This window comes from Leptodactylus fuscus, chromosome 4, assembly GCF_031893055.1.
Source record: "Leptodactylus fuscus isolate aLepFus1 chromosome 4, aLepFus1.hap2, whole genome shotgun sequence".
In the NCBI taxonomy this organism is placed as follows: Eukaryota; Metazoa; Chordata; class Amphibia; order Anura; family Leptodactylidae; genus Leptodactylus; species Leptodactylus fuscus.
The window spans coordinates 124,635,551-124,654,376 of record NC_134268.1 but is presented as its reverse complement, the minus strand read 5'-3'; the positions used below and the strand labels follow the sequence as shown (position 1 = coordinate 124,654,376).

At 43.3% G+C, this 18,826-nt stretch overlaps 1 protein-coding gene across 5 annotated transcripts in view; it reads left to right on the top strand.

Moving 5' to 3' along the window:
- The window catches only part of BAG1 (BAG cochaperone 1), a 175,153-nt gene that overhangs the window by 76,344 nt on the left and 79,983 nt on the right, over positions 1-18,826 (top strand). The gene's annotated exons all lie outside the window — the stretch shown is intronic.

Here is an 18,826-nt window from a genome sequence, read left to right as displayed (position 1 = left end):
TTGAAAAAAAACATGTATGTCCAAGGACCCATGTAGCAAGCCACAGTCAAGAAAGTGCTGTGGAAAAGCATCACATCATCACATTTTTTTCCACAACGCTTTTCACAGAATGTCCGCAGAGAAAGTCTGTTCCTGTTATACCTATGGGGAAAAAGTCAGCGTATACGTAGGTATAATTGACATCTTAATTTAAAAAATACACCGTTTTTAAAATAGTAGTGTTTCCGCTACAGAAATTTTTCTACAATGTGTAGTTGGGATTAGCCAGAAACTCATGCACTTTGCAGGCACTGTAAAACACCATTTTTCAACAGCATTTTCTCAACTTTGGCCCCTGGCCTAAGTCAGTTTTTAATCCAATTACCATCAGGTTTTTCCAAGCCAAAGGGCCTGGTTTTACCCATTTAATGTTTACGAGGGACAGTGTAAAATGTCTTTACAAAATCCAGCAACCCTATAGCCTCTGTCCAGGCTTCTACTCACCTTTTGTCTGAGGCATCAATTTGCATGCTAAACGAGTTGTCTGACACATAAAGGTTATCAATATTAAATTGGTGAGGGTCCAACTCTCTGTAGCCCTATTGATCAGATGTTGAATGGGCTGTAGCACTGGATATAGCCCTTTCAATATTTATTTCAGTGTTTACTAGGCACATCTCCATACTTTAGTAGAGATTCTTCCCACTTAAGGCCAGGGTGTGGTGTTTTACAGTCAGAGGAACGTGGATGGGATTTTAGAACTTATTAACCCCTTCCCGCCGATGGCACTTTTTGACTTCCTGACCAAGCTCGATTTTTCAAAACTGACATGTGTCACTTTATGTGGCAATAACTTTGGAACGCTTTAACTTACCAAAGTGATTTTAAGATTGTTTTTTCGTAACACATTGTACTTCATGTTAGTGGTAAATTTTGTTTGATATGTTTTGTGTTTAATTATGAAAAAATTGGAAATTTGGTGGAAATTTTGAAAAATATGCATTTTATAAAGTTTGAAATGATGTGCATTACATACAGATAGTCAGACCGCCAAAATTATATCATAAATCTCATGTCCCAGATCTCTGCTTTATGTCGGCATCAAACTTTAGTCACCCTTTTAATTTTTACGGACATTATAAGATTTACAAGTGAAACAACAATATTCAAAATTTTCAAGAAATTTCCAAAACCCATTTTTTAAAGGGCCTAATCCAGTTATGAAGGCGTTTTGAAAGACCCTTGTATTAAATCCCCCCATAAATCACCCCATTTTCAAAACTGCACCCCTTAAATAAGCCAAAACAACATATACCTAGTAATTTAACCCTATAAGTGCTTAACAGGAATTAATACAAAATGGAGGTGAAATTTTCAAATTTGAATTTATTTTACTAATATTTTCGTTTAGCCCTAGAATTTGCACATTCACAAGGGGTTAAAGGAGAAAACGCATCTCACAATTTGTTAGGCAAGTTCTCCCGACTACCATAGTACCCCACTTGTGGGTGTAAACAAATATATGGACGCACAGCGAGACGCAGGAGGGAAGGCGCGCCAAAGAGCTTTTAGAGGGCAGATCTGGCTGGGATCAGTTTCAGGAACCATGTCGCATTTACAAAGCCCTTGAGGTGTCAAAACAGTGGAAACGTCTAGAAAGTGACCCCATTTTGAAAACCGCACCCCTCAAAGAATTTATCAAGTGATGTAGTGAGCATTAGTAACCCCGAAGTGAATATGTAAGCTGTGCGGAGTAAATTGGGTACACCAAATCCCATTCTATTTTCCCACCAGCTCCTATGACGCGGACGGGGAAGAGGGGCATTCTGGGGGATCAGCGCTGGTGTCTTCTCTCATATAAGCTCTAAATATGGGGTGTCCCCTGAAAACGCTCGCACCGCTTACACATTTCCTTCTAGTCGCAGCCACTTATGTCCTAATGATTTGACGACTTTTGGGGTTTTTGTCTTCACATTGTACAAGGTAGATTTTTATTTTTATTTTCTGGCAATGTGGCCATATGAGGGCTTGGTGTTTGCGGTATTAGATGTACTTCTCAATGCCACCATTTTGGGGCCTGTAACTTATTGACTACTAGTAACTTATTGACTTTAGCATTTTTTTTTTTTCCCGTGCAGCGTACAGCATAAGTAACATGTTACCTTTATTCTGCGGGGTGGTACGGTTACGGCGATACCTCATTTATATGATTTTTTAATGCGTTGCTATTTGTGCAGAATAGAATTCAATTCAGGGAAAAAAATCTATTGTTTTTGCATCGCCATCTTCTGAAAGGCATAACGTTTTTATTGTTCGCTAGACAGAGCTGGTTAAGGGCTTATTTTTTGCGGGAAGACCTCTTCTTTTTATTGGTACCATTTTGGTTTTCATCTGACCATTTGATTACTTTTTATTGAACATTTTGTAAGGGAAAGGTGGTGAATAATCATTATTTTGTGCGGTTTTCTACGTTTTTTTTTTACGACGTTCGCCGTTCGGGTTAAATAATGTTTTAATTTTATTGTTCAGGTTATTACGGACGCGGTGATACCAAATATGTAATGTTTTTTTCTATTTTTCTTTATTTTACATAATAAAACATTTTATATGGGGAAAAAGGGATTTTTGGGTCTTTATTTATTTCTATTTTATTTTAAACTTATTTAAACTTTTTTATTTTTACTTTTTTCAAACTTTTTTTTTCTGTCCCCATGGGGGATTGAAGCAGTGATCGGCTGATCACCGCTTCACTACATATACACTGCAATACACGTGTTACACGTGTATTGCATTGTATAGGAAGCTGTCAGCCTGTGTGGACGCACAGGCTGACAGCTTCATTTACGGCAGGATCAACCAGGTGCGAGGACGGGGTAAGTGAAGGGGCAGACCCGGGGTCACTGATCAGACCCCGGGCTGCCCCCTACGAACACCGGCACCCCCCGAAACTGGCTCAGTGGTTAGCACGGCAACCTTGCAGCGCTCGCTGGAGTCCTGGGTTCAAATCCCGCCAGGAACAACAACGGCAAGGAGTTTGTATATTCTCCCTGTGTTTGCGTGGATTTCCTCCCATACTCCAAAGACATACTGATAGGGAAAAATGTACATTGTGAACCCTATATGGGGCTCACAATATACATAATAAAAAAAAAAAAAAAAAAAAAAAAAAAAAAAGAATTTAACCACTGAGATGTGAAAATGAAAAATTATTTTTTTTTATAATAAATTGTCACTTTAGCCCCAAATTTTTTCATCTTCGCAAGGTGTTAACCCCTTCCCGCCGATGGCACTTTAATGATAGAATCCCTTTAACACAGCTGTTTAAAGGCTCAGTTCACCCGAAAGGCCAAAAACACTGCTGTTTAAATGCTCAGTTCACACCAAGGGCCAAAAATGCTGCTGTTTAAAGGCTCAGTTCACTGTAAGGGCCAAAAACACTGCTGTTTAACCCCTTCCCGATGGCACTTTTTGACTTCCTGACCAAGCTTGATTTTTCAAAACTGACGTTTCACTTTATGTGGCAATAACTTTTGAACGCTTTAACTTACCAAAGTGATTTTGAGATTGTTTTTTCGTAACACATTATACTTCATGTTAGTAGTAAATTTTGGTTGATATGTTTTGTGTTTAATTATGAAAAAATAGGAAATTTGGTGGAAATTTTGAAAAATATGCATTTTGCAAAGTTTGAAATGATGTGCAATGCATACAGATAGTCAGACCGCCAAAATTATATCATAAATCTCATGTCCCAGATCTCTGCTTTATGTCGGCATCAAACTTTAGTCACCCTTTTATTTTTTACGGACATTATAAGGTTTACAAGTGAAACAATAATATTCAAAATTTTCAAGAAATTTCCAAAACCAATTTTTTAAGGGACTAATCCAGTTATGAAGGTGTTTTGAAAGACCCTTGTATTAAACCCCCCCATAAATCACCCCATTTTCAAAACTGCACCCCTTAAATAAACCAAAGCAACATATACCTAGTATTTTAACCCTATAAATGCTTAACAGGAATTAATACAAAATGGAGGTGAAATTTTCAAATTTGATTTTATTTTACTAATATTTTCGTTTAGCCCTAGAATTTGCACATTCACAAGGGGTTAAAGGAGAAAACGCATCCCACAATTTGTTATGCAAGCTCTCCCGACTACCATAGTACCCCACTTGTGGGTGTAAACTAACATATGGATGCACAGCGAGACGCAGAAGGGAAGGCGCGCCAAGGAGCTTTTAGAGGGCAGATCTGACTGTGATCAGTTTCAGGAACCATGTCGCATTTACAAAGCCCTTGAGGAGCCAAAACGGTGGAAACCTCTAGAAAGTGACCCCATTTTGAAAACCGCACCCCTCAAAGAATTTATCAAGTGATGTAGTGAGCATTAGTAACCCTGAAGTGAATATGTAAGCTGTGTGGAGTAAATTGGGTACACCAAATTCCATTCTATTTTCCCACTAGCTCCTATGACACGAATGGGGAAGAGAGGCATTCTGGGGGATAAGCGCTGGTGTATTCTCTCTCATAAGCTCTAAATATGGGGTGTCTGCTGAAAACACTCGCACAGCTTATACATTTCCTTCTAGTCGCAGCCACTTGTACTAATCATTTGGTGACTTTTGGGTTTTTGTCTTCACATTGTACAAGCTAGATTTTTATTTTCTGGCAATGTGGCCATATGAGGGCTTGGTGTTTGCGGTATTAGATGCACTTTTCAATGCCACCATTTTGGGATGCCTGTAACTTATTGACTACATTTTATTAACTCTTTCTGGGTGGGATGTAAAAAGAAACATCAATTCTAGCTTTGCTTTTTAGCATTTTTTTTTTCCCGTGCAGCGTACAGCATAAGTAACATGTTACCTTTATTCTGCGGGTCGGTACGGTTACGGCGATACCTCATTTATATTATTTTTTAATGCGATGCTATTTGTGCTGAATAAAATTCAATTCAGGTAAAAAAATCAATTATTTTTGCATCGCCATCTTCTGAAAGGCATAACATTTTTATTTTTCAGTAGACAGAGCTGGTTGAGGGCTTATTTTTTGCAGGATGACCTCTGCTTTTTATTGGTACCATTTTTGTTTTCATCTGACCATTTGATTACTTTTTATTGAACATTTTGTAAGGGAAAGGTGGTGAATAATCATTATTTTGTGCGTTTTTCTACGGGTTTTTTTTGCCGTTCACCGTTCGGCTTAAATAATGTTTTAATTTTATTGTTCAGGTTATTACGGACGCGGTGAATCCAAATATGTTATGTTTTTTTCTATTTTTCATTTTACATATGTGACAGGACCAGGGGAAAAGTGATAGAGGGAGTGTACATTTCTCCCAGGTTCCTGTCCTACACGATCTAGGTGCAGCTGAGCATAGCCGTGCTCCTGGCGGGTCGGTCTTACCAAAACCCTGGAAAAGGTCTGGCTGCTGGAGTAGGAGTATTGGGTGGGTCTATACTCCACTCAGCCACTCCAGGGTTTGAGATGTGTGGGGTTAATTCCGGTGTTCCTGAAGGTTGTGTATAAAAAGGCAGAAAGCCCACAGGTATAGGTCTCTGTCCACTCCTGGGAAAAATACGTGTGAGTAAAACTACTGTTTTGGGAGCTGTGCAGAAGGCCCAGCTCCCATAGTTAGGATACCTGCTGTTGAAGGTAGAAGCCGGACGGCTAGAATTTATTTTGCATTGTTTTGTTTTGTTTTGCCTGGAAAATTCCTAGTAAAACTGGTTGCAGCCAGTTGCACCATACTTGCCTGGATTTGGACTTTATTTGTGTGCCAAGAGTGCTCAAGACAGCGAACCCTGAGCTAATCCCGTTACACATAATAGAACATTTTATATGGGGAAAAAGGGATTTTTGGGGCTTTATTTATTTATAATTTATTTTAAACTTATTTAAAAAAATTTTTTTTTCCTTTTTTTCACTTTTTTTTTCGGTCCCCATGGGGGATTGAAGCAGTGATCTGCCGATCACTGCTTCAATAAATATACGCTGCAATACACGTGTTACACGTGTATTGCAGTATAGAGGAAGCTGTAAGCTTGTGTAGACGCACAGGCTGACAGCTTCCTTTTGGGCAGGATCAACCAGGTACGTGGAGGGGGTAAGTGATGGGGCAGACCCGGGGTCACTGATCAGACCCCGGGCTGCCCCCTACGAACACTGGCACCCCCCGAAACCGGCGCGGGGGGTGCTGATCGGCACCATTGTATACAGAACACCCGAGATCGGACATGGTTCCGACCGCGGGTGATACGGGGCATTGTCAGCCGTATGTTACGGCTGATACCCGCAGTGCATGGTGCGCACACAGTTTCTGTGCGTGCACCATGCAGGTTTGCGGGAAGTCCTTCCCAGCAGCACCGTACTATTATGGCGGATGTCGGGAAGGGGTTAAAAAAGAAGAAGCATCCATTATTTGTTAAGCAATTTTTTCTGACTAAAGTGGGTGTAAACTGTTGTACGGTCACATAATGGAACTGAAAACGGACGGAACACTAATTGGAGGATTTCATTGTAATCGTTTTCAGCTACAATGTCGTATGTACTGAGCTCCTGTCAGAACAGTGGAAACCCCCAACAAATTATCTCAGTTTGAAATTACACTCCTTAAAAAATTTGTCGAGGTATAGCAAACATTTGGTCCCCACTTGTATGACAATTTATTTTCCAGACATTACTGTATAACAAACAAGAAATGTTGGACTATGTTCATTTTAATTTGGCTTTATTATATGAATGCTATGCTCTCCTTAGCCCCCATTTCTTTGTCTCTGTGTCAATTACGCCAACCAAGAACAAGATTTCAGGGTGCATTCACACTGTGTATACGCTGAGCTTATTCTGAACGTAAAACACGTTCAGAATCAGCGCATACAAAGCAGATCCCATTAATTTCAATGGGAGCCGGCGTACATGCGCTCCCCATTGAAATGAATGGGCTGCTTTTTTCCCTATTGGTTTCTATGTGATACACGCTTATCACATTGAAACCAATAGGGGAAAAAAGCAGCCCATTTATTTCAATGGGGAACGCACGTATGCCCTCTCCCATTGAAATTAATGGGATCTGCTTTGTACTCGCCGATTCTGAATGCGTTTTATGTTGAGAATCAGCTCAGCGTATATCCAGTGTGAATGCACCCTCAAGTTGTTTTATTACTATAGTTATAGCCCGAGCTTCTAAGCATTTACTTATAATGCAGTTTTTGGATACTAGTTAAACCGAATGTGTTAGTGTGGTTCTTGGAGGATCCAGTTGATTGGTCTGACAGAGAATCTTGATGGAACAAGAGAGATTATGGTGTCAGAGGTAATGGTAAATGCCAGGTATGAATATACTGGATTACTCAGCTCCCAAAACCCTTTATCGCAGTACATTCGCAGTGGTTGGTGGAATATTAAGACCATGGGATTAGCTCAGGGATAGTCGTCTTCTCCGATAGACAAGCACTTTTGGCACAGCAAAGAAAGTCCAGTCCAGCCAAGTATAACGCAACTGGCCGCAACCAGTTTTATTAAAACTTTTCCAGGCAAACAAAATAACAACTACCTACAACCATTTCTTCCTACTCCAGTAGCCAGATATTTTTACCAGTGTTTTGGTAAAACACTCCAGCAAGAAACACAGCTTTTCTCAGATGCATCTAGAGTGTATATGACAGGAACCTGGGAGAAATGTATACTCCTTCTACCACTTTGCCCCTATTCCTTTCACATCATATGTAGGCTGATGCATGAGTCTGAAACAAATCTCCCTCCACCTTTTGTTTGTAACTGTTCTCTGTACCTTATGCTAGCCTTTGAGAATGAGTTCAGAACTCTGTTGATCTCCTGTTCATTGCTTCTATTTGAAGAAACTCAATATGGCCTTATGACCCAGGAGCCTTTTGCACAACAGAGTGAGAACTGTGAAGAAGCAATTTCATAAAGCTTCCAAATAGGCTAGTGGCTGTCAGATTCCTGGGGAGGTCAACATAGATCAACAGAAGGACCTCACCTGCATAACTTGGAAACTGTAGGGCGACTCTAGGTTGAACTGTTTTTCTTTTAACTAGATGGATAATTTGTTGAGACAATACCCGTTACCAGAAGCGTCGATACATTTTTTAGCCTTGCCCTGAAAGAACTCAGGATGTCCTATGGCATAGGATAAACCATATATTTTTCTCACCTCTTTCCAAGTGGATATTGTATCCTTCAGTAAATGACTTAAAGGGGTTGTCCCATCACAAGGATCCTATCTATACTGCTTGTTAATGTGAATGTAAGACTTTTCCTAAATACAATGCTTCAGCAAAACTGCTTTGTTTGGCCACTATCTCACTTTATTCATTTTTTTGTGGCCACAGCCCTGACCTAGCTGCTCCTGAGTCAAGTGGTGTGTCTGCCTGCTCTCAGGGGGGAGGGAGGAGGGGCTAAGTACACGGGAGCGAGCCTGGAAGGGGGGGTAGTTTACCCTTTGGGGGACAGGTGAAGCCAGCAACATCGCTATGCTTTTGCCCTGCATGAAGCAAGCAGCGGCAGAAGCGATGCTGCTATTCCGGGGCGGAGGAGCGGAATAACAGCATCGCTTCTTCCACTGCTTGCTTCATGCGGGGCAGAAGCATAGCGATGTTGCTGGCTTCACCTGTGCCGGTGTCTAACTCCCCGGCATCCGCTGTAATAGGCGGATGCTGGGGACTGTTAGACGCCAGCACAGGCACATCGCTATGCTTCTGCCCTGCATGAAGACAGCAGCGGCAGAAGCGATGCTGTTATTCCGCTCCGGGGTCACATATGCAAAGCCAAGCGGCGAGATGCCGCCGGCCCTGCGTGCAAGCTCATACGCCAGTCTAGCCTTCGCAATGCTAATACAGACACGCAGGGTGTCGGGTCTGTATTCGCATTGTGAAGGGTAGACTGGTGTATGAGCGCGCACGCAGGGCCGGCAGCACCTCGCCGCTTGGCTTTGCATATGTGACCCCGCCCACCAATGACGAGACAAAGCTGGAAGACAGAAGATTTTAGAGGAACGAAGACGGGTAAGTATGCGACGTGGGAGTACCCCTTTAATAGAAGAGGGCAATTCTGCACTTTTGGTGTGTAACAATGCTGCGAGGTTCCATAGCAAGCACAAGTCCGCTCCTGTCTGCTTATAGAGCTGAGCGAATCGAAGCTGACAAAGTGGAATTCGATATGAATTTCAGGAAGACTTCGATTTGCAAGTAACCTGGATTGCCTCACGCTTCAATGTATCAAATCACATTTTTTCTTTAAATTGCTGCTGCATATGCTAGGTCAAGGGGCAAGGAAATCTGAGAATGCGTGATCACCCACAATGCCATGCGTGCAGCTAGGGAGCAGCCAGCCCTGTGATGTCACAGTCTTATAAAAACCCTGAAACATTTTAGGTTCCGTTATTTCATATTGTACATAGTGCAGGGAGAGACATCAGCAGGTGCTATGGAGAGTGGTAGAAAACACTTCAAAACTGATAATTTGCTCAATAGAAATTCAGGGAAATAGCATAGAAATGTAGAGAAAGGATAAGGAGAAATTTATACAAGAGTATTGAAGTAGAAAAGGATTCATTAAGTGGAGACAGCCGTTCATTCAGTCCATGTATGGTCAAACCTGTTTTTAATGCTGTACACCCCAAAGCTAAGTGGTATACACAGCAATTCATTCAGTGCACATACGCAACATCCAGCTTTCCCATGCTGTGGCAGACAGCCATTCAGTCAGGCCATGTATGGTCAAACCTGTTTTCAATGCTGTACCCTCCCCCCCCCAAAAAAAAAGCTAAATGGGAGACACAGCCATTCAGTCAGGCCATATATGGTCAAACCTGTTTTTAACCCCTTCCCGCCGATGGCATTTTTTGATTTTCGTTTTTGACTCCCCTCCTTCTAAACCCCATATCTTTTTTATTTCTCCCATATGAGGTCTTAATCTTTGCGGGACAATTTTTTCTTCATGATACCACCATTAATTATTCTGTATAATGTACTGGGAAGCTGTAAAAAAAATTCAGAATGGGGTGGATTTGAAGAAAAAATGCATTTCTGCCACAGCATCCCTGACTGCAGGCGCTTGCCGGTGTGTCGGTGGTCATGTGGACCTTGCAGCAAAGCGCGGAACTCTGGGCCCGACTGATATTACACGTGCAGGCAACAATGTGGAGACAGCACACCAAGAGAAGTAATAAAGGCTAGGCCCAGCATAGCGAGGTGCCACAGCTGCCATCTGGTGATGGAAGGCCTAAGTATCCAGAAGCATAAATGCCAACATCTCCAGGGCCAGCAGTTTTTAGATGAGGCCGTTGAAGGCTTGGGCATGTGGGTGTCTTGTTCTGTACTTCTGCCTGCAATGAAACGCTTGGGAGATGGAGAGTGGCTGGGAAGAGGCGCATGATGGTGCAGGCAAAAAGGGCGGATGGGGGTGAACTCCTCAAAGTGTCAGAGACAGATGTGTAGGTGTCCAGGCTGGTGGTCTGGACTGCAGCACCAGCACTGTAAACCGTGGAAGAGGCAGTGTCGGCAAGGCCGGGCGACGATTGTCCTGCGTTTGCTCTTTCCCACTGAGCCCAGGGCTTGCCTTCCAAATGACAGCGCACACAAGAGGTGGTAAGGTTGCTCTTTTCAGAGCCCCTACTCAATTTAGACTTGCAAAGTGTGCAAACCGCACTAAATTTGTCATGTAACTGACATGTAAATGATGGGTCTATCCATTGGCTGTTCATTTTGATGAAAGTCAGCCGGTCAGCACTGTCAGCTGACAGCCGGCTGTGCTTATCCGTGATGATGCCACCGGTTGCGCTGAAGACACTTTCCGATAGCACGCTGGCGTCAGGGCAGGAAAGGACCTCCAAGGCGTATAGTGCAGGTTTCAGCCACAAATCCAACTTGGAGACCCAATAAGTGTAGGGCGCAGAGGGATCGGGGGTCGGCCAGGTACTCCTGCAACATGTGCTTATACTTGTCCCTCCTGGTGACACTAGGCCCCTCAGTGGCGGTAGTTTGGCCAGGGGGTGCCGCTAGCCTCCTTTTTTACAATGAGATCATCTGCCACTTTGTCATCCTCCTCTTCCTCCATCAATATACGCTGTGAAACGGACAGGAGTGTGCACTGACTATTCTGCTGGGATGGTTCTGTTCCTATGCCCGACTCCTCAGCGTGCAATGCGTTCTCCCTGATGGCGAGGAGGGATTCTTGTGTTAGAGTTAAGTCCTCCATCTTTGTATTTTGGCAACCATCTTATACTCTTTCACATATAAACTGATTTTTCTGCTTAAGTCAAGGAGGCCCTTTGTTAGACTTTAAGGAATGTGATAATGAACGTTAATGCAGAGGTTGCTAATCCTTATTTCTCAAGGGCCTCATTTTGAGAAGATGCAGCTGACTTTGTATATCTCTTACCTCCTTTACATGATGTATGGACACATAACCAACAAAAGTATTAATCTTATGGTATCTGGGCACTTTGTCATATTTTATGGTTTATGAAGGTCACTTAGAGTTTGTATAGACAGAATCTATGTAGCTAATTGTTAATTAAGTTGGAACATGTCATCTTATCTCTTTTGCCATGATACACACATATAGACAGTCTGGGATGTTAGCTCACACATAAGTATTTCAAATCCTTCTTTGTTTCATGGGAAAGTCCATCCCAGTGTGGAAAACTATAATGAGATGCAGATCATAATCAGGCCTCAGCCAATAGCCATGTGCCAGGCTTGTCTTATATCTCTATAACCAATCACGGTTGTATTGATTAGAATAGCCAAGCCAGCTCTTTGTCTGTAATGTATTTAAACTACCTTTTTCTTATAATAAAGCAGAACTCTTTTGATACACTACCATCTTGTGTCTTTAATTAGTTCTCCAGGCTTAAAGAAAATGGCTGCAGGCCATCTAGGCCTGTCACTTAATTATCTAATTTGGAACTCTGCAACATACTCTTATGAGGACACTTTACTGTCCCTAACACTTGCATCACACACAGGAGCGGGATTGTTACACTCATGAGTGCGTTGTCACAGCTGACCCTCTTGGTGGACTCCTCAAAAACACGGAGAGATCTTGCATAAGTCTGCCAACATGGGTGAGTTTTGCGCTAGTGGCTAGTACACGGAAAATCTTTGGCCTTGCTGCCTCTGGACATGTCTCTGCATCTAGCCACCTTTTTTGCTGCTGCACTTGCATCCACATCTACACTTCTTTCCCCCCTAGACATCACCCCTGTCCATGCCTCTGCCTCTAGCCACCTTTTTTCCTGCTTAGCTTGCCTCCACATCTACACTGCTTTCCCTGCTAGACATCACCTCTGTCCATGTCGGGTTGGTGGCCTCGTTGTCCACCAACTCCTCTTCCAATTGCTCACTCTCCCCTTACTGCAAACCGCACATAACCACAGCTTGCCCTGATGGCAACTGTGTCTCGTCATCATCACTAAGGCCCAGAAACGCTGGTTGCGGGTCCACAACCACTAAACTGGTAGGAAATGGCGGATGCTCCAGTATTTGGGCATCCGGACACAGTCGTCTGGTAGCTCCTGGGATTCGGGAAGTGGTTCAACAGAGGGATAGACAATAAAAAGACCTGAAAAGAGATCCTGGGAGGGGACAAGGGTGGGATTACTCTGTTGTGAAGATTGGGCATGTTTGGAGGAAGGAGGGGCAGACTCTTGGGTATGAACACGACTGCAGGTAGTGGCTGACTGGCTGGTGGAAAAGCAGCAGGAAGCATTATCCGCTAGCCATTGTAACACCGGTTCCTGATGCTCGGGCCTGGTCTGCGTTGTACCCTGCACCCTGCTTAACGCAGCTGTCATATCAGGAATTGTGATGAGCACATACTAATGTTTCTTTCGGTTTAAAGTTATGTTTCTGTCCATATTAATGTAGAGGAAAGAAGTTTTCAAATTATTTATCCACTTTCATAGAGGTCCTAGTGAGTTTGTAAAGTGTCCAGTGGAAAGGATGGGATAGGATTTCACATAAGTTTGCCACCCATGGGCACTCATGGTGCAGAAATTGAGGGAGCTGATTTTGATGAACCCTTGGGTTTTGGAGATGGAACTCCATCAAAGGTCTCTGCTACTCACACACCCTGCTCAAAATATGGTATCTAGGGTTTCAGCGTGTGGTGACCTCGCACAACAGCCGGTGCTTCAGGCAGATGTAGGCATTGCTGGAGTGTATTGAGGCTAGCAGCAGCTACTGTAGACTTGCCAAAGTTGGCGCACAAGCGCCGCACTTTAACCAGTAGCTCGTGTAAATTGAGGTACGTTTTTAAAAACCGTTGCACCAATAAGTTGAAAACGTGGGCCAGGCATGGACCGTGTTGGAGGCTGGCAAGCTCCAGAGCCGCTACCAGGTTTGGTCCATTATCACACACGACAAAAATGCCTGGGCCCAGGTGCAGCGGGGAAAAACACATTGCCATATCGTCCAGGATGGCATCCCTCACCTCAGAGACAGTGTGCTGTCTGTCCCCAAAGCTGATAAGCTTCAGCACGGCCTGCTGACGTCTCCCTACGCCAGTGTTGCAGTGTTTCCAGCTCATAGCTGGGGTCTATTTAATGGCGGAGGAGGATTAGGGTGGTGTTTCAGCACTACTGCCAGGAATATTGGGCGAGGAGACAAGGCAGGCTGCCACAGTTTGCGACCCAGTCCCAGCCTCAACTACATTCAGCCAGTGTGCCGTGATTGAGATGTAGCGTCCCTGGCCACATGCACTTGTCCACACATCGCTGGTCAAGTGGAACTTAGGGCCCGCCTGATGTTATGGGACATGTGCTGGTGCAAGGCTCAAATCACCCTAAGGGCCAAAAACACTGCTGGTGAATTTTGTTACGTTCCAAAGGACTCTGTGTTTAGATTTGGCTCAGTCACAGCTCCAAAACATGCCTTGGAAGGCAAGGTTTCCTTTAGTGGCTCCATCTCAGCAGGATGATGATGATGATGATGATGATGATGATGAAGCTTGGTTAAATCTAGTGTCGGAAGGGAAAGTGGTTTCTGATTTACATGTGAAGTACTGGAGGATGTTGTTTGGACTATTAACACCTGACCATAACCCTGTAGAGGTAATGTAGAGTCCGATATTAAAGGACCATTACAGGTAGTAGTGGTTGCAGCCAATTCTCCACCTTTGTGGTCCTCTAACTAAAAGTTACCCCCAGGACTTGATGCCAAAATGTTATCAATTTCACAATCAAAATCAAGGTCAATGTCTGGGTCCTCAGTCCAATCCACTGCATCAATCCCACACAATGAGAGTGATAGTTTTGAAACCACCGTTTTAGGGGCTAACAATTCTAAAGGGGCTAACACTCTGCTGGTGCAAGGCTCAACTCACCCAAAGGGCAAAAAACTCTGCTGGTGCAAGGCTGAACTAAGTTAATGGTCCTAAAACTCTGCTGGTAAGAGGCTGAAGTCACCTAAAGGGCCTCAATCTCTGCTGGTAGCTCAGCTTATGGGCCTCTAATTTAATTTGGAAGGGCTCATGTTAAGGGCCAGAAAAGTGAATTTTGGAAGGTCTTACCATATCAAACACACACATATACACATACACACACACATCCACAATGACAGTTCAGGGTGGGTACTGTTGAATTTCCCATTGCCTATTCCATCTGTGGTTGTCATGGGCAACGTGATTTAAAGGGGTGCTTGTTAATGTTTCTTTAGCTTAAATTTGGGTTTCTGTCCATCCAATTGGGGAGGAAAGAAGGTTTCCAGGTATTTTCTCACTTTGATAGATTTTTTTTTGACTGTAGAAAGTTTGTAGTTGATAGCTGTGATGGTGGGGTAAAACTGTAACTTGGGCTTCTTAGATGCCCCCAGGCATGCTTGCCCTGCTGTCCCAGTTGCATTGCAGAGGTGTTGGCATCATTTCCTGTGAGGTGTCATAGGGGACTTGGTGACCCTCCTAAGTCGAATTGTGGGTTCCCCTGAAACAAAGCATTTTTCCCCATAGGCTATAATGGGGTTCGATATTCGTTCGAATAGTCGAATATTGAGCGGCTATTCGAAACGAATAATGAATATTGCTCATCTCTAGTTATCAAAGCTATAAACAGCCCCCAAAATGATATAACTGAAAAGTACACCTGGCTCCGCAAACAAATGATACTCTATGCATTCCCATACTCGGAAGTATGAAAAAGTTACGGGTGTCAGAATATGGTGACTTTTAGAAAAAATAAAAATAAAAAATTGGCATTGGCACAGTTTTGAATTTTTGTTAAGGGGAATTTTTTTTTCCAGCTTCCCAGTACATTTTTTTTAAAATGTAGATTGTGAGCCCCATATAGGGATCACAATGTACTTTTTTTTCTATCAGTATGTCTTTGTAGAATGGGAGGAAATCCACGCAATCTCGGGGAGAACATACAAACTCTTTGCAGATCCAAACCCAGGACTCCAGCGCTGCAAGGCTCCAGTGCTAATCACTGAGTCACCGTGTTGCCCCAGCTTCCCAGTACGTTGTACAGAATAATTAATGGTAGCATCATGAAGAACAATTTGTCCTGCAAACATTAAGACCTCATATGAGAAATAAAAGAGTTATAGGGTTTGGAAGGGGGGAGGGATCAAAAACGAAAATCAAATGCCGTTGGCGGGAAGTGGTTAAAAGGAGGAACTACTAATAATAAGCCCAGCTGGGGAATTATAATAAAGAGGGATTATTATTAATGAGGATGAGGAAATTATTATTTATAAGGACAAACTAGGGCAAAAAAGAGAATTAATTCACTATTTTAGAAGGAGTTTTCTAGCCACAAACTGTCTTTTGATACTGAGAAACTGTCCACAGGATAGGACCTCAGATAGGATCTGTTGGGTCCGATTGTTCTCCATGTGCTGATAGCTTATAGTGGACAGGATGCAGCACCGTTACTATTCAAGTAATAGGACTGGCACAGCAGCGCCATCCTCTGTATAGTGGTAGTTCAGGGTAATTGCAGCGCCGCTCCTATTACTTAAATAATAGTGGTGCGGCATCCTGTCCACTAGCAGCGTCTGGTGTAAGTCGAGGTCAGCAGGTAACAAGGATCTGCAACTAGGAGACAGATGCACACTCACTGGTATATAACAAAGTTTACTTGTGGGAAATGGGAATGAAATAACAAGGGAAGCATATAAGTTATATATAACAATATGAGTATAACATACTATATAAACTGGCATTATCTGACCCTGAGGTAATTGTACAGTACCGGATTTATACAGTCTCTTAGCTCTCTACGGTGCTTCCTCAGTGCAGGCCTGGGTCCAGGAACTCAGCAGACTCTGTCTTGCTTCCGTCTTGGGTAAAGGTCTGAACACGGTGATGGCAGTAACTTGGAGACGTCTAAGGTACAGTCCGTAACACACACACATGGCAATTCTCCATAACGGTGAGGCAACTCCAGAAAACAATTGGTTGCGCTTCAGTCGTCCATAGAAAGTTTCTCAACCAGGCTTTAGTCTCTAAGAACACTCTCCGTAACACTGCTGCTTTTTCCTGTAAGCCTCTGCAGTGCTTCAGGCCTTCTATTATGCCCTAGATCAGAAATAGCCTCCAACAGGTCCTCACAGCACAGAGTCTGGGCCCAAGCTGGCTGCTCCGAGCTTCCTGCTCCACATCACTTCTTTTGGACCGTTCCATTCAGCAGGCAGAAACAGGGAGATTATTGTCTCTCGCCTTAGTACAAGGCAATGAAGTGTGGCCCTGGGTAAAACTAAATGCGGGGCCCCCATATAATGACATACCAACACCATCATATTCAGTCATATTGGCAATAATTCCTCACACCAGTAGGTCGCAGCTAAACAAGACAGTTAAGGCAATTTCACAGAAAAGGGGGCACCTGACTCTTACACTGGCACCCAGAAGCTGCTAGTGTGGATGATCTTAGTTAACAGTAGAAAAGAATCAATTTGGGGCCAGAAAACCCTTTAATCGATCTGTTGTTTATTACGATGGAAGTTTATGTAGTGCACAACTATGGTCTATGATTAAAGAGGACCTTTCACCATTTTTCACACAGGCAGTTCTATATACTGCCGGAAAGCTGACAGAGCGCTGAGTTCAGGACACTATCGGCTTTCCCGATCTGTGCCCGGTGTGAAGAGCTTACGGCCCGGTACCGTAGCTCTTCTATGGTCAGAAGGGCGTTTCTGACAGCCAGAGACGTCCTTCTGCCTCGCGGCGCCAATCGCGCCGTGCTGTGGAGCGGGGAGGAACGCCCTCTCCCTCCCTGATAATGCTCATCTATGGACGAGTACTTCGAGCAGGTCCTCTTTAACTATGCAATGTAATGGAGGTTGTCACAGTATGGAGGTTGTGTACTATTTGGTCCTTGTATAGAGGTGGTGTTGGTCTTTACATGATCTGTTTTGTTTGTTAATTGTCTGTAGAACGGTAATAATTCTCCCCAGTATTATGGTCCATCCATAGCGGTTTCACAGCTATATATATCTTTACTGTGTTTTTTTTTATATTCCTGATCCTTTGAGACTATATCATTGCTGCTGGAAGTGCAGCAATGACTTCTGAAATGACTGAATATGATGGTGTTGGTATGTCATTATATGGGGGCCCCGCTTTTAGTTTTACCCAGGGCCACACTTCATCTAAAACCGGCCCTGCCTATAGGAAAATAAGTCCTCCAAGTGGTATAATGCCACGGGGGAGATGTGGGTGGGCAAAGTCTCGGTTTTAGAAGCATTAATTTTATATACAGAGAGGCCACCAAATGTACCTAGGAGGGCATGAAGATTAGGGAGGGTAATGTGTTGCTTAATCAGGATCAGGAGGACATTTTCAGCAAAAAGGGAAAGTGTAAACTTTTTGTTCCATATCCTATCCCACCAATGTCAGGGTTCAGCCAGAGGTTTTATGGACATGACAAAGAGGAAAGGGGGTAGTTGACATCCCTGACCAGTATCATTAAAAAGGGTGAAAAGCAAGGAGGTGGCATGAGGGAGCTTAATATTGGCAGTAGGAGCTGTATAAAGGCCTTTACTTGTCCTCAAGAAGGGACCATACAGACCAAAGGCCTTTAAAGTTACAAACAAGAAGAGCCACCCCAAATGGCAAAAAAGCTTTTTCTGTATACAAAATGAACAAGAGTTCGGTGTCTGATCTGGAAGCGATGTCTATTAGATCAGTCATCAAATGTTATCGCCGCCTTGATGGCAAGGTACAAATCCTTCCTGATCCTTATGTATCAGAGATGGGAGGCATATATTAATTCTTGATGAGCAGATCAGCATTCAAAAGCACTATGGGTCTGAAATTCTTGCAATTCAAGTTATCACTTCCAGGCCTTGTAATAGGGTTAAAGAAGAAGTGCACGAGGGAATACAAAATTATAGGTCCAGGAAGTATCAAAATAAGTTGGAAGAACTTGTTGAAGAAAGGCAATATCGGCCTTCAGGGAAATCAATTCTGCAAGAGGCATCTTGCACTTTACATTGGAGTTAAGACCATTCACATTCAAGGATATTATCTTGTGAAAACAAAAAGAAGTACAGCACTGAGCCGTATATGGTGTAGTATTGTTGACTCTCACTTGGTGGAGTTGTGAGAAATTCACAACTGCCAATTGCGCCTTGGAACCGATTCATAGGGGGTTTCTCCCTGGGTGGATAACAGCGGCAGATTCCTTGTCACCAGTAGTGTAAATAGAAATGCCAGAGGACCAAATTAAAGGATCCCGTGCTTCACACAGTAAATGGATTTCAAACCTCTTTATTAGTTCAGAACAACACAACGCGTTTTGGGCAGCGATTGCCCTTTCTCAAGTGTAAATGAACTGTAGATACATGAAACAGAACAAGAAAAATGCACATCTCAGCTTGTT